Below are 12,650 nucleotides of genomic sequence, written 5' to 3' on the forward strand. Positions count from 1 at the left end.
GAATTTTTGGAAACTACTGATCTGTAATGTTGATTTTGGTGTTTTGCTGGAAAAAACCTCCCAGAATTCCTGAGTGACTTGAAGAACATTTCTGTATTATTTTTATTCCCCAACAAACATGTTGAAGGCCTTGGGTCCAGAGTACTAAAGTTTTTCGAAGTTGCTGACCCTAAATTAGTCAATAAGGTGTAGGCTCCAAAGTGCCTAACTCCCTTTTTACATTAGATTTAGGATCCTAACTTTCTTAGGCATTGAAATGCTGCGTGTAGCAACGACTCCAAATATTTTTAAAAATCTGGGCCTTAATGCTTATGCTCCCTTACCACACACACACATCATGATCTCCCTGTTTCCCAGGGAAAAATTTCACTGAACAGGCAAAGGAAAGACACACATGAGATCTTGGCTGGAGGGAGAGAAATCAGTGATGTTCCCTCCCCCTCTGCATGGCAACCTAGAGCAGGATCTGGGCTTGAGCATAGCCAGAGGTACCCTGAGTTCACAAACCTGCATCCTGACTGGCCCATTTATTGGTCATGTGGGCACCTCATTGGCCTGATCACATCCTACTACTATCATGTGGGGGAAAATATTGCTGCTCTTGCACTGGAATTATCCCGCCAGGTAGTTTGTATGAGAACAGACCAGTTGGTGGGTCCTTGTCTAGTTTTATTATGTTGTCCCTAATAAAAGCTATGGCTTTCATTTTAACCAGGTCTCTGTATGTGATGTTTTACTAGGGCAGTGGTGGGCAACCTGTGGTCCAGCACCCACCCCATGAGGGTAATCCCCTGGAGGGCTGCCAGACAGTTTGTTTACATTTGCACAGCCTCTCTCAGCTCCCAGTGGCCGTGGTTCGCAGTTCCCAGCCAATGGGAGCTACAGGAAGTGTCACGGGCCGCAGGAATGTGCTGGCCACTGCTTTCCTCAGCTCTCATTGGCAGGGATGTGCTGGTCACTGCTTTCCGCAGCCACTGGGAACTGTGGGTGGCCATGCAAATGTAAACTAACTGTCTGGTGGCCCTCCAGCAGATTACCCTGACAGGCCGCAGGTTGTCTGCCACTGTACCAGAGTGTCTGAACCAAAGTTATATTTAAATTCATAATTTTTGTGTTAGTATCATATTATGGACTGTACCTAAGAATAAAGCTCACACCACTCTAGTGTTACTACTTTTAATGCTTGAATTCTACAACACATCTAAGTTTTCAAATGAATTTATCCAAATTATACACTTTACATTATGCCATTCCATCTTTCTTTGTTACTGTATTAGTAGGAGCATTTCTAGAAGATCAAGGGAAGTGATTATTCCCCTCTATTCGACACTGGTGAGGCCACACCTGGAATATTGCATCCAGTTTTGATCTGAATATTGCATCCAGATTTGATTCCCACTACAGAAGGGATGTGGACAAACTGGAGAGAATCCAGCAGAGGGCAATGAAAATGATTAGTCTGCAGAAGAGAAGAGTGAGGGGAGGATTTGATAGCAGCCTTCAACTACCTGAAGGGGGGATTCCATAGATGGAAATAGGCTGTTCTCAGTGGTGGAAGATGACAGAAAAAAAAGCAATGGTCTCAAGTTACAGTGCGGGAGGTCTAGGTTGGTTATTAAGAACACTATTTCACTAGGATTGTGGTGAAGCACTGGAATGGGTTACCTAGGGAAGTGGTGCAATCTCCATCCTTGGAGGTTTTTAAGGCCCACCTTGACAAAGCCTTGGCTGGGATGATTTAGTTGGGGTTGGTCCTGCTTTGAGCAAGGGATTGGACTAGATGACCTCCTGAGGTCTCTTCCAACCCTAATAATCTATGATTCTATGATTAGTTGCCAGACTTCACCATTTATGGCTGATTCCTCCCTGATCTTCAGAATTTAAGAGCTGCACAACATCTTTGGAAATAAGTTCTACCTTAGGTTTGACAGGGATCATAATCCCTCTGTTAAGTCAAACCCATCTGTTCATGAATCTGAAGGGTAAGGAACATTTCACCCTTGTCTCCCACTTCAGTCTGTGTTTGTGGCAGGTGATCTTCTTTTGCTCTTACCAAATTATGTTTCATCTTGATAAGATTTGTTCTTAAAATTACCTTTACATTGCCATGTTGTTTGGGGTTCCCCTGAGACCTCTTCCACTCGGTTCTCTCAGAATTCAGTATCCAACTGCAGTCTCATCACTCGGGTTCCTTTATTTAGCATACAGCAAAGCTACACTGAGTTGATCAGACCCAAACATGGAGGGGTGGGTATAGGGCCTATCCAAAGTTACACAGAAACTCTCTTCCTTTAATATACATTAACACATTATATTTACTATACATTGGATCACAAGTTTTGGGTTTGTCTTGGTGCTTTGTAGGAATCAATTCCTGTATAACATGCTCTGTCCACACACTGTCTATGTATAACTTACGCTTTACCTTATCTTATGCTCCCGACTTACCTTATTCCTTGTTATCTTCTGTGTTGTAAATAGTTCACTGGGTGTTCCCCCTTATCTTAGATAGTACAGACATTCTGTCTCTTAGCTTACTGACCCCTTTACCTATCTTAACCAGCACAGATGTTCTGTTTTCAGCCTGCTGATCTATTTACTTCTCTAATCCAGTTTTCCAAGAAATAAGGCTTTCTCTTATGTCCAATTACTCATGTCAAGCCAGGACTACATGTTAAATTTCATATGATGCTGGAATAAAACTTTTTCCTTTTCCTTTTTGATGAGCTGTAGTTTGCAGCAGCTACATATTATATAAAAAACAAAAGTTTGTATTTATTCATTAACTGTCTGCCCACTTTTAGACATCACCTTCACACAATTTCCTAAGTCTCCTACCTCCTTACAGTTTTTAGTAAATTTCAGATGCATAGATTTGCCTCCTTTGTGTCATTCCTTGTGTGATGTTGTGCCTATCATTAACTCTTGTTATGTTAATGTTCAAATTGCAGACATATTGGGGGATGAGCAAAGGAGAGAACACTGTTTTCTGTGCGCAGTTCTTGGGATTTTTCTGTTTTGCGGGAGTTGGTAGCAGTTGACTTTTCAGTTCCTAATACACTGATAGCTACTGACATTTCATAAAAGACATGTCATGTTTAGAAAAATCTCAAATTATCTTTATACTCTATAGCTTTTTAAAATAACCAGAGCCAAGCTGAAAGGAAGAAATTTTTAGCAGCTTGTTTTTTTTTTAAATCTCTATAAAAAATGTGCATGTAGTTGTTAGTATTTTAAAAGCATGTTTAGTAGTCTTTATTCATAATGAAGCCAGGCCTGATCAATTACCTTTTAATCTTGCAGATTTTGAGAAGAAAATTAAGTAATTTTTCCATGGAAAAGTTCTGTGGTTTTCCTGATTTGCCAGATAGAAAAAGGTGGGTTTTTGGGGGAAATTAAGACTGTTCCACCATGGGAAGTTGTATGTCAGAATACTCTTGGAGGTCAATAATTTGGGCTGCTTGAAAGGAAAATGATGCAGCTAACCTATAACAAAAAGAAAATAGCACATCAAACTATAAAGTATAATGACCATGAATGTAGAGGAATGTGAAATGTTCTCTTAGAAATCAAAAATTGCATGACCTTCAATATTCGGTCATCTGGTCAATCCCACTACCAGTAAAAGATTGTTCCCTATAATACATTCTAGAGTGGTTTTTCTCTGGTAGTTTTGAATGACTCAAGTGATGAGACTGCCATTTCACTTAAGATATGTTTCTATGGTCAAATTTGTATTTCTATTATTCAGGTCTGACTCTGTATTCAGTATCAACTTTACTTTGTTCACGTGTACATTATTCCACATAGTTATACTCCCTTTAATTAACCCCAATAATTACATTATCTTTTTAGTCCTCAGATCCTTCAAATACCTGCCATCAACATATCCCAAGCATAGACTAGCCAAACTATTCATAATCAATGGCTTTTTATCTTTCCTCACAAACCATCCCTCCCACATTTACTTACATATAGATGCGGGGGGGAATTGAATGTCCTTCAGACTAATTTTTGGTTTTTAGGTACACAGAGTCACACAATGATGAAATATACAGGTCTTCATGGAGATGGACCATTGTTCATGAATTTGTAATTCCAAGCCTCATTAAGGCATAATATTTCTTGTCAAATCATTCCCTGTTTTCTCTCCCATATTGCCCGATGATTTCTCTTTGGCAGTCTTGGTTTTCAAGCATCATCCAATAATGTTATGCATGTTCTATTTATTTTTAATTCCAAATCTTTTATATCTGGGCCTTATAATGGGCCATACATTGATCCCTACAGAATGCACTAATATTTCACCGCAACCATTTTAACTACTCCTTTTACTCTCTGTTAGTCAATAAGAAAGCATCGCTGTGATCCAAAAGATATCACACACTGAGCTGGGACTGAAGAAACCTATGTTGTAGTCCCAGTTTAGGAACTGATCTGCTATGTGTCCCAGGGCAATTCACAGTACCTCAGTTTCCCTTCTCACTCTTCATCTGACTTGCTATTTGGAATGTAAGTTATTTGGGGAAGGGACTGTCTCTTATTATATGTTTGAAGAGAACCTAACAAAATAGCAGCCCTATTCCAGTTAGTATCTCTTAGTACTAGCCTTATACAAATAATAAATAAAAATAATGTAGAGAGAATCCAAACTAATTTTAATACTTTTTTTCAAGTAAGCACTGTATCAAGTCACTTATTAAATTCAAGGTCCAAATTCATCCCTGGTGTAACTCTACTGTAGTCAATGGAGTTACCATAAGTCGATTCTTCTATTTTCTATTCCAAAAAAAAGTCCTGTTAAAAATATGTCATAAATAAACCAGAATAAATATTTTTGTGCAACAAATATCTACAATACATTGAATGGTTTCTACTTCAAAATTGATTAAAAGACCAGAAATGTAAAGAGCACTGTGAAGCAATCAGAATTTACTCACATGAAGTGAAGGAGACTTTTCTGGGAAGGAATACTTCAAGGATGATTTAGCAGCAGCTGGTTGCCTCCTGTTTGTCTGAATGAGTTTAAAGAATCCACCACACTTCATCTGCATGTTCATGCATATGTATATTTCAACCTTCATTAATTCTATTTGCATTCAATTTCATTCAACCTTGTGCAGGTTTTCTTTCTTTGCCCCCCAATATAACCCTGAACTCTCTTTTCACATAAGAGTTGTTCACTGGGACTGCTCAAGCACACTCAACTGTTTTTCATAAGGATAGAACCCATGATGAAACTCACAAATCTCCAATCTTCTTTGCTCTCTAGGTATCTGGAACTCTGCCACATTTCTTTTAAATATGCTGCACAATAGGAAGAGGGCTGTGTGCAACAACATAGCCAAGAAAAAGGGAAATAGAATAGTTTTCATTAAAGAATTAGGACATATGTGTTGATTTTATAGTGATGGATGCACTAGAAATACTTGGAAGGATAGTGATAGAAGTGGAGATATGCCAATCATTCACTTATCTCCTTGTAGTAAAAAGGCCAGATAATCTGCTATAAGCAGCCTGTCCTGAGCACATCAGAGAAGAGACGCTATCAGCGAGTCAGACTGAGTTCCTTGATTTTCTACCTGACTCAGGGAGATGCTCTTACATGTGCCAGTTGGAAATGTGCCACAAAGGACCATCTTTGAGATGAGGATCACCAGAGCACATTGCACTCATTCACCACCACCCCCACTTTGTCAACTCCCTGCTCTAGGAGCTGTGTGGGACCAGGTGTAGTAGCTGGCTGTGCTAGCTGTACAGATCTTCTCTTCTTTTCTTTTCTCTTCTCTTCCCTTCTGTATGGGTTCTTATACCACACTCATCACCATAATATCTAACCGCTTTCTCATAGTGCATTAAGCAATGCGAATATGCATCTGTCATATGTTATTTGTTCTCTCATCCTCTTCCCAGAGAAAGCGGTGTGTGAAATGGACTATATCGTTTTTCGTAGGGCTTTTTTTGGTGCTTTTTCTATATATGTGTATATATGTACACACACACATGTTGCTATGTATTTATGTTAGAGAAGGGAAAGTCAAACAAATGTGCCTTGCATTTGAAGCAGTAGATAGTGAGATTTGAAATGGCCCTTAGTTCCTGGAGTAGTTCATTCTACATTATTCAGGAATGAACCTGTCTCCTTCTCAAACGCTCTGTCTCCTTCTTCCTTACTGTAGAGAGTCCCATTGTGCCTGAGAAACAAAATTTTCAACCACATTATTCACACTGGAGCTTTATTCTGTTCATGGAACGCTTTGGAAATAAGCTTTTGGGGACAGGAACTGTTTTTCTTTGTTTTGTGTTTGTACAGTAACTAGGACAATGGGGTCTTGGTCCATGACTGGGGATACTAGATGTAGTAATAGTATAATAATAATAATAACTAATAAGGACCAAGACCTTAAACTTGATTGGGTATATTATGGGCAACCAATGTATAGAGTGGAGAACAGGATTGATCTGCTCGTGGTACCCTGTGTTGCTGAGGAAATGCAGTATAGTGTTCTCTGCTAGTTGGAGTTTCCTGAGTGCTGAAAGCTTCATGTCCTGGTGTATCACATTGATGTAGTTCAGCCAAAAGGTGACAGAGGTGTGAATAACTTAGTTCAAGTCATCATCCACCAGGATGACTCTGTTTCTCCTACCCAAGTGGAGATGATAGGGAGAGTAACAAGAATGATGAAAGGTCTTGAGAACATGACCTGTGAAGGAAGGCTGAATGAATTGGATTTGTTTAATTTTTCAAAGAGAAGATTGAGAGGGGACATGATAGCAGTTTTCAGGTATTTAAAAGGCTGTCATAAGGAGGAGGGAGAAAACTTGTTCACCTTAGGCTCTAAGGATAGAACAAGAAGCAATGGGTATAAACCGCAGCAAGAGAGGTTTAGGTTGGATATTAGGAAAAAGTTCCTAACTGTCAGGGTGGTTAAACACTGTAATAAATTGCCTAGAGAGGTTGTGAAATTTCCATCTCTAGAGATATTTTAAAGTAGGTTCAATAATTTGTTATCCCGAATGGTCTAGACAGTATTTGGTCCTGCCATGGGACTGGACTCGATGACCTTTTGAGGTCCCTTCCAGTCCTAGAATCTATGAAGAGTTACTCATGGGTACAGCTGTGTGAGAGCTCAGTGTCAGTAAGGAATTCAAGAGTACTTTGACTGAATTGAAACAATTGTGAGTGTGTTTTTTCAACCAATGGAGACTGTTAAAAGGGGTTAGTCTAACTCTAAGTTGCCCAGGGCCTGCTGGGTTACAGAAGTGGGGAGAGATAGCTGAGTGGTTTGAGTATTGGCCTGCTAAGCCCAGGGTTGTGAGTTCAGCCCTTGAGGGGGCCACTTAGGGATCTGGGGCAAAAATTGGTCTTGCTAGTGAAGGCAGGGGGCTGGACTCAATAACCTTTCAAAGTCCCTTCAAGTTCTAAGAGATTAGTATAGCTCTTATTCTTCTTTTAAGGTCATTATAAAACTGGGTGACATTAGTTAGAAGCAGCTAAAGGGGGGGGAGGCGTAGTAAACAAATTACAGAAGGTTCCAGACACCTGTGGAAAAAAGCAAAAAACAATATAGTTGCCAAGACGACTCATAGAAGATTTGGGTTTGAAAAGACCTCAGGAGGTCATCTAGTTCAGCTCCTGCTCAAAGCAGGACCAACACCAACTAAATCATCCCAGCCAGGGTTTAGTCAAGCTGGGCCTTAAAAACCTCTAAGGATGGAGATTCCACCACCTCCCTAGGTAACCCATTCCAGTGCTTCAGCAACCTCCTGGTGAAATATTGTTTCCTAATATCCAACCTACACCTCCCGCACTGCAACTTGAGACCATTGCTTCTTGTTCTGTCATCTGCCATCACTTAGAACAGCTGAGCTCCATCCTCTATGGGACACCCTTTCAGATAATTGTAGGCTGCTATTAAATCCCTCCACACTGTTCTCTTCTGCAGATTAAATAACCGCAGTTCCTTCAACCTTTCCTCATAAGTCATGTGTCCCAGCCACCTGATCATTTTCATTGCCCTCCACTGGACTTTCTCCAATTTTTCCACATCCTTTCTGTAGCGGGGAGACCAAAACTAGATGCCATACTCTACATGTGGCCTCACCAGTGCTGAATAGATGGGACTATTCACTTCCTTCGATCTTCTGGCAATACTTCTATTAATGCAGCCCAATATGCTGTTGGCCTTCTTGGCAACAAGGGCACAATGGTGACTGATATCCAGCTTCTCATCCACTGTAATCTCTAGGTTCTTTTCTGCAGAACTGCTGCTTAGCCAGTAGGTCCCCTACCTATAGTGGTGCATGGGATTCTTCCTTCCTAAGTGCAAGACTCTGCACTTGCCCTTATTGAACCTCATCAGATTTCTTTTAACCCAATTGTCCAATTTATCTAGGTCACCCTGGACCCTACCCCTACCCTCCAGCATATCTACCTCCCCTCAGCTTAGTGTCATCCGCAAACTTCCTGAGGGTGAAGTCTATACCATAGTCCAGATCCGTAATAAAGATGTTGAAAAAAAACAGCCCCAGGACACAGCAGAGTATAAAAGACAGACTGTGAAGAGAACTGTCAGACACTGCTGAGACTCTTTGAGACTGCTGAGATTCTGTCAAGCCACCATCAAGATCCATCAGTGCAGACTCCAAGGATTCATTCTGGTACCGGGCCAGCTCCGTTGGGGGACTTCACTACTAGGACTGCATAAGCTAAAGCGCCGTGAACAGTTACTAGTTGCTTGCTTGTGTATTCAACACATTTTTCTTAATTAGCTAGTGGAGGGCTCTTGTCCGATTACTGGTGTGCCTCATTTCATCCACAAAATTCAGTCAACAGAGACCGCACCATGGCATTAAACTTTAAAATGCTTCCCTCTACCCACCATCATCTCCTCTGTCTTGCTTGGGTTTAGCTTCAGCCAGCTGTTCTTCATCCATGAGTTGATCTCATCTGAACACTGGGCCATCTTGATGGTAGTGGTATGGTCATAAGTGGTGAAAGATTAATAGAGTTGTTCATGATCTGCATATTGCTTTAACTTGAGTCCAAGTCATCTGACCTGTACATCTAATGGCTGCATGTAGATGTTGAAAAGAATCAGAGAAAGAACTGATCTGTGCAGAATTTACAAGCAAAGGGTCTAGTGGAGAAGATGCATTTTCTCATCACTACTTATTGGGTGTGTCCTTCCAGGCAGGACTCAAACTGTTTTAGCACCTTACCCTGAATGCCTGCTACTTTTTTCAGGTGAAAAAGCAGTATGTCATGGTCAACAGTATTCAATGCTTCAGAGAGTTTCAAGTGGATGACAATGTATGTCTCCTTTCAAAGATGGAGATCATCCATCAGGGTCACTAAAGTAGTTTCAGTCACTTGTCTTGGCCAGAATCCATTTGTTCTGGACCGCTCCAAACCAGAGTTATTCCCCAGCTAAGACCCTTGGAGTCCTTTTTCACCCTGACAAATGGAAAGAGAAAGATGTGAAGCAGAGAATCTGCACCAGAAAGTATTTTCCTCATTTGAAGAGTTTAAGAATGACTTTAGAGGGCTGACCTTCCAGAAATAAATCAGAAGGAAAGACTCTGATTTGTTAGGTTGAACATTTTTCTAAAAAATATGCCTAACCCAGGACTGATATGTCAGCAATATACCTTCCATTTGAGATTCCAAGTCTGTCTGAGAGTGCAGCTTCCATCTATAAATAAATAATTTAGGACACCAAGGAATCAGATACCAAACTCTGCTCATTGCTGTCTATATTTGGGTTCTGACTGGATATGGAATAAAATGTTAATAATCTCAGCAATCTGAAGCAAATCATTATCTATAAACAAACTTACAGACTTATTTTACCCATCTCTTACATTTGTTGATACGACAGCATCTGGAAAACAAGGTAATTAAAAGTTTTATTCCATTCCCATCCACAAAATATCATGATCCAAAAGCCGTTCAGTAGTACCTTTTCCTATGCATTTGATGATTTATTAAAGTGTATTGGAGTCCATAGTCCAAGTTACTAATTAAGGGCTGAATCCTAGGAAATTCTGAGCACCTGCTGGGTAGCTGCAACTCCTATTAACATAAATGGGAAATTTCAGGAATCAACCACAGCCATCAGCATCTCAGGATTTGTCCATAAATTACAGAACCCTCTATGTTACACTTAACTGATCAAAGTTTTCATTTGTCTATTAAATGTACTATGATTATATCAGTTAACTACTTACAATTTTAGTTTCTCATGTATTTAGAGTCACATTTTTCATGGCATTTTCCAATTGTAGAAATCTGGTGACACAAAGCAAAAACAAAGTTGTTTTATTTTATTTTTTTACTACCTTGCCTTGATTGATAAAGTGGAAATCTACCAGACTTAGTCATTAAGCAGCAGGATATTGTGCTATACAATCAATATGAGCTGATTAGATCTTTACTTGCTCTAAAACGTTCTGGAGACTGAGAAATTTTATTTCACATTGCTTTTTTTTCAAGTCAGAAAGTATGTGTTGCATACTGCCTGACATAAACTTTAGGGTCTGTAGTGTAGTTGTATCCATGTTGGTCCCAGGATATAAGAAAGACAAGGTAGGTGAGGCATTATCTTTATTGAACCAACTTCTGTTGGGGAAGGGAAAAGCTTTTTTAGCTTCATAGAGCTCTTCCTCAGGTCTGGAGAAAGTAACCAGAATGTCAGAGCTAAATACTATTGTTAAACATAAATATGCACACCTTTAAAAGACAAACCTGGGACCTTAAATTCATAACTCTGCAGGACAGTAAAAACATGCACTCTACAGAGCCACTGGCTTTATGGCTCATTACAATAATGTATAATATGCCATGCTGCCTGTTAATACTTAATTTCCCACTTCATTTTCAGTGGTCTCTCACAGCACATCGTACCTCATTTGCCTTGTGTCTGTCATAAAGTTTTTGTAGACATTAGAACAAATAAACTTAGAAATGGGAGAAAATCGCCACACCCCAGTCTGCAAAAAACATATATACCATGAAAGTCCCACTGAAGACCTCAGCATATTGCTTAAGTGGGTCTCCAGACTTGCAAAGATATTGTGCTAGCTCTTTGTATAGCAGTGAATCTCACATAGATATGCACCATTCATTTCTGAAATTTGTCTTTATTTATGTGTTTAAGAAGCTGACATCAACCTTCGATCTAACTGAAGATTGACTAGTGTGTTTGTCTCCTCCATTATAGATGAAACCCATTTCCAGACACGTACATCTTCACCATTGTGTTGGGATGGACCCAAAGGGTGTGTGTGGAGGGCAGAGATTTGATCAGACGTGAATGGAATAGGTGCTGAAGGCTACTTGGGAACTAAACTAAACAAAGTCTTATTAAACTTTGAAGAGTTTTATCAGTAGGCTGATTTCTCTGCAGTGAAGCCAAATTAGAGTCATAGAGTTCAGGGTTATGAGGGACCACCATATAATGTGATATGACCTCTTGCATACCACAGGCCACCAGCATACCCAGCACAAATTTTCTGAATATTAATTCAAAACAGAAGGTCCTATCTTTATTAACACTCACCAGACAGCAAGAAATAAGAAGGCAAACCTTCAATAAAGAGAATTTAATAAAAGCAGTCTTCATATTGCAAAATCAACCATCCTGCACCCATGAGTTACATCATATATTACATGAATTATGAAGTCAGTATAATTGTTGTATGAAGTCATCTCATCTTAACAGACTTAAACACCAATAAGAAAGTAAATATTAAAATGTAAAACAAAAAATACTTTTTGAGTTATTTCAACAAATCAGCTGGATTAAACATAAGTACTATTTTATGCACTTTCTCATTGATTCTGAAAACTGTAAGAGTTCAACTGAGGATGTGGAGTTGCTGTGTGTAGTGTAGTGTGGTGGTTTTGCTTTGTTTTGTTTTACCAAACGTTACTTGAGTCTGAGATAGATGTGTTACACCTAGACATGTTTACTTGACTATCTGTCTATGTGTTGATATACTTTATGTGAGCCCTCCAGAGACACTTGTCATTGGCACAAGGCTAATAGCAGTTGAGCTGGAGACAGAGGGCATTCAGGGTTCCTCTTCCTGCAGACCTCGTCATGGTCACCTACATCTTGTTTTGGTCCTTAGAAACTGGATTGATCCCTCTGTGGATCAGTGGGCAACACTTCAAAGATCGTCAAACATAAAGTAGAGATGTGTCTTTCTCTGAAAATTGGGTATTTCCACAAGTTACCAGTTCTCAGACGTTGCTGAGCATATTCCTTTTGGGAGGAATATTTTTGTTTGTCAACCTAGATTTGTCATTTTCCTTCTCTTTGTTGTTGTTTAACTACGTAAAATCTTTTGTAGTTGTATGTAGGTTAACCTGAGACAACATCTGTTTCTGATCTTTAACTTATATAGCAGCAGTTCTCTCAAATTCACATTCTCACACAGGGTATGCCTACACTACACAACCCTTATGGTGGCATGGAGAATACATAAACTGTGCACACCACTAGCAAGGGTATAAATATTCATGTAGACAGCGAGGTATTGCTTAGATGAGTAGAGTACAGACACACCAGAACATCAGAGTATGTATGCTATTTGGCTCTCCATACCCCCATAGAGTGCCTCCCACATCCACATTAATATTTTAA

The sequence above is a fragment of the Gopherus flavomarginatus genome, chromosome 1 (genome assembly GCF_025201925.1).
Source record: "Gopherus flavomarginatus isolate rGopFla2 chromosome 1, rGopFla2.mat.asm, whole genome shotgun sequence".
Lineage (NCBI taxonomy): Eukaryota > Metazoa > Chordata > Testudines > Testudinidae > Gopherus > Gopherus flavomarginatus.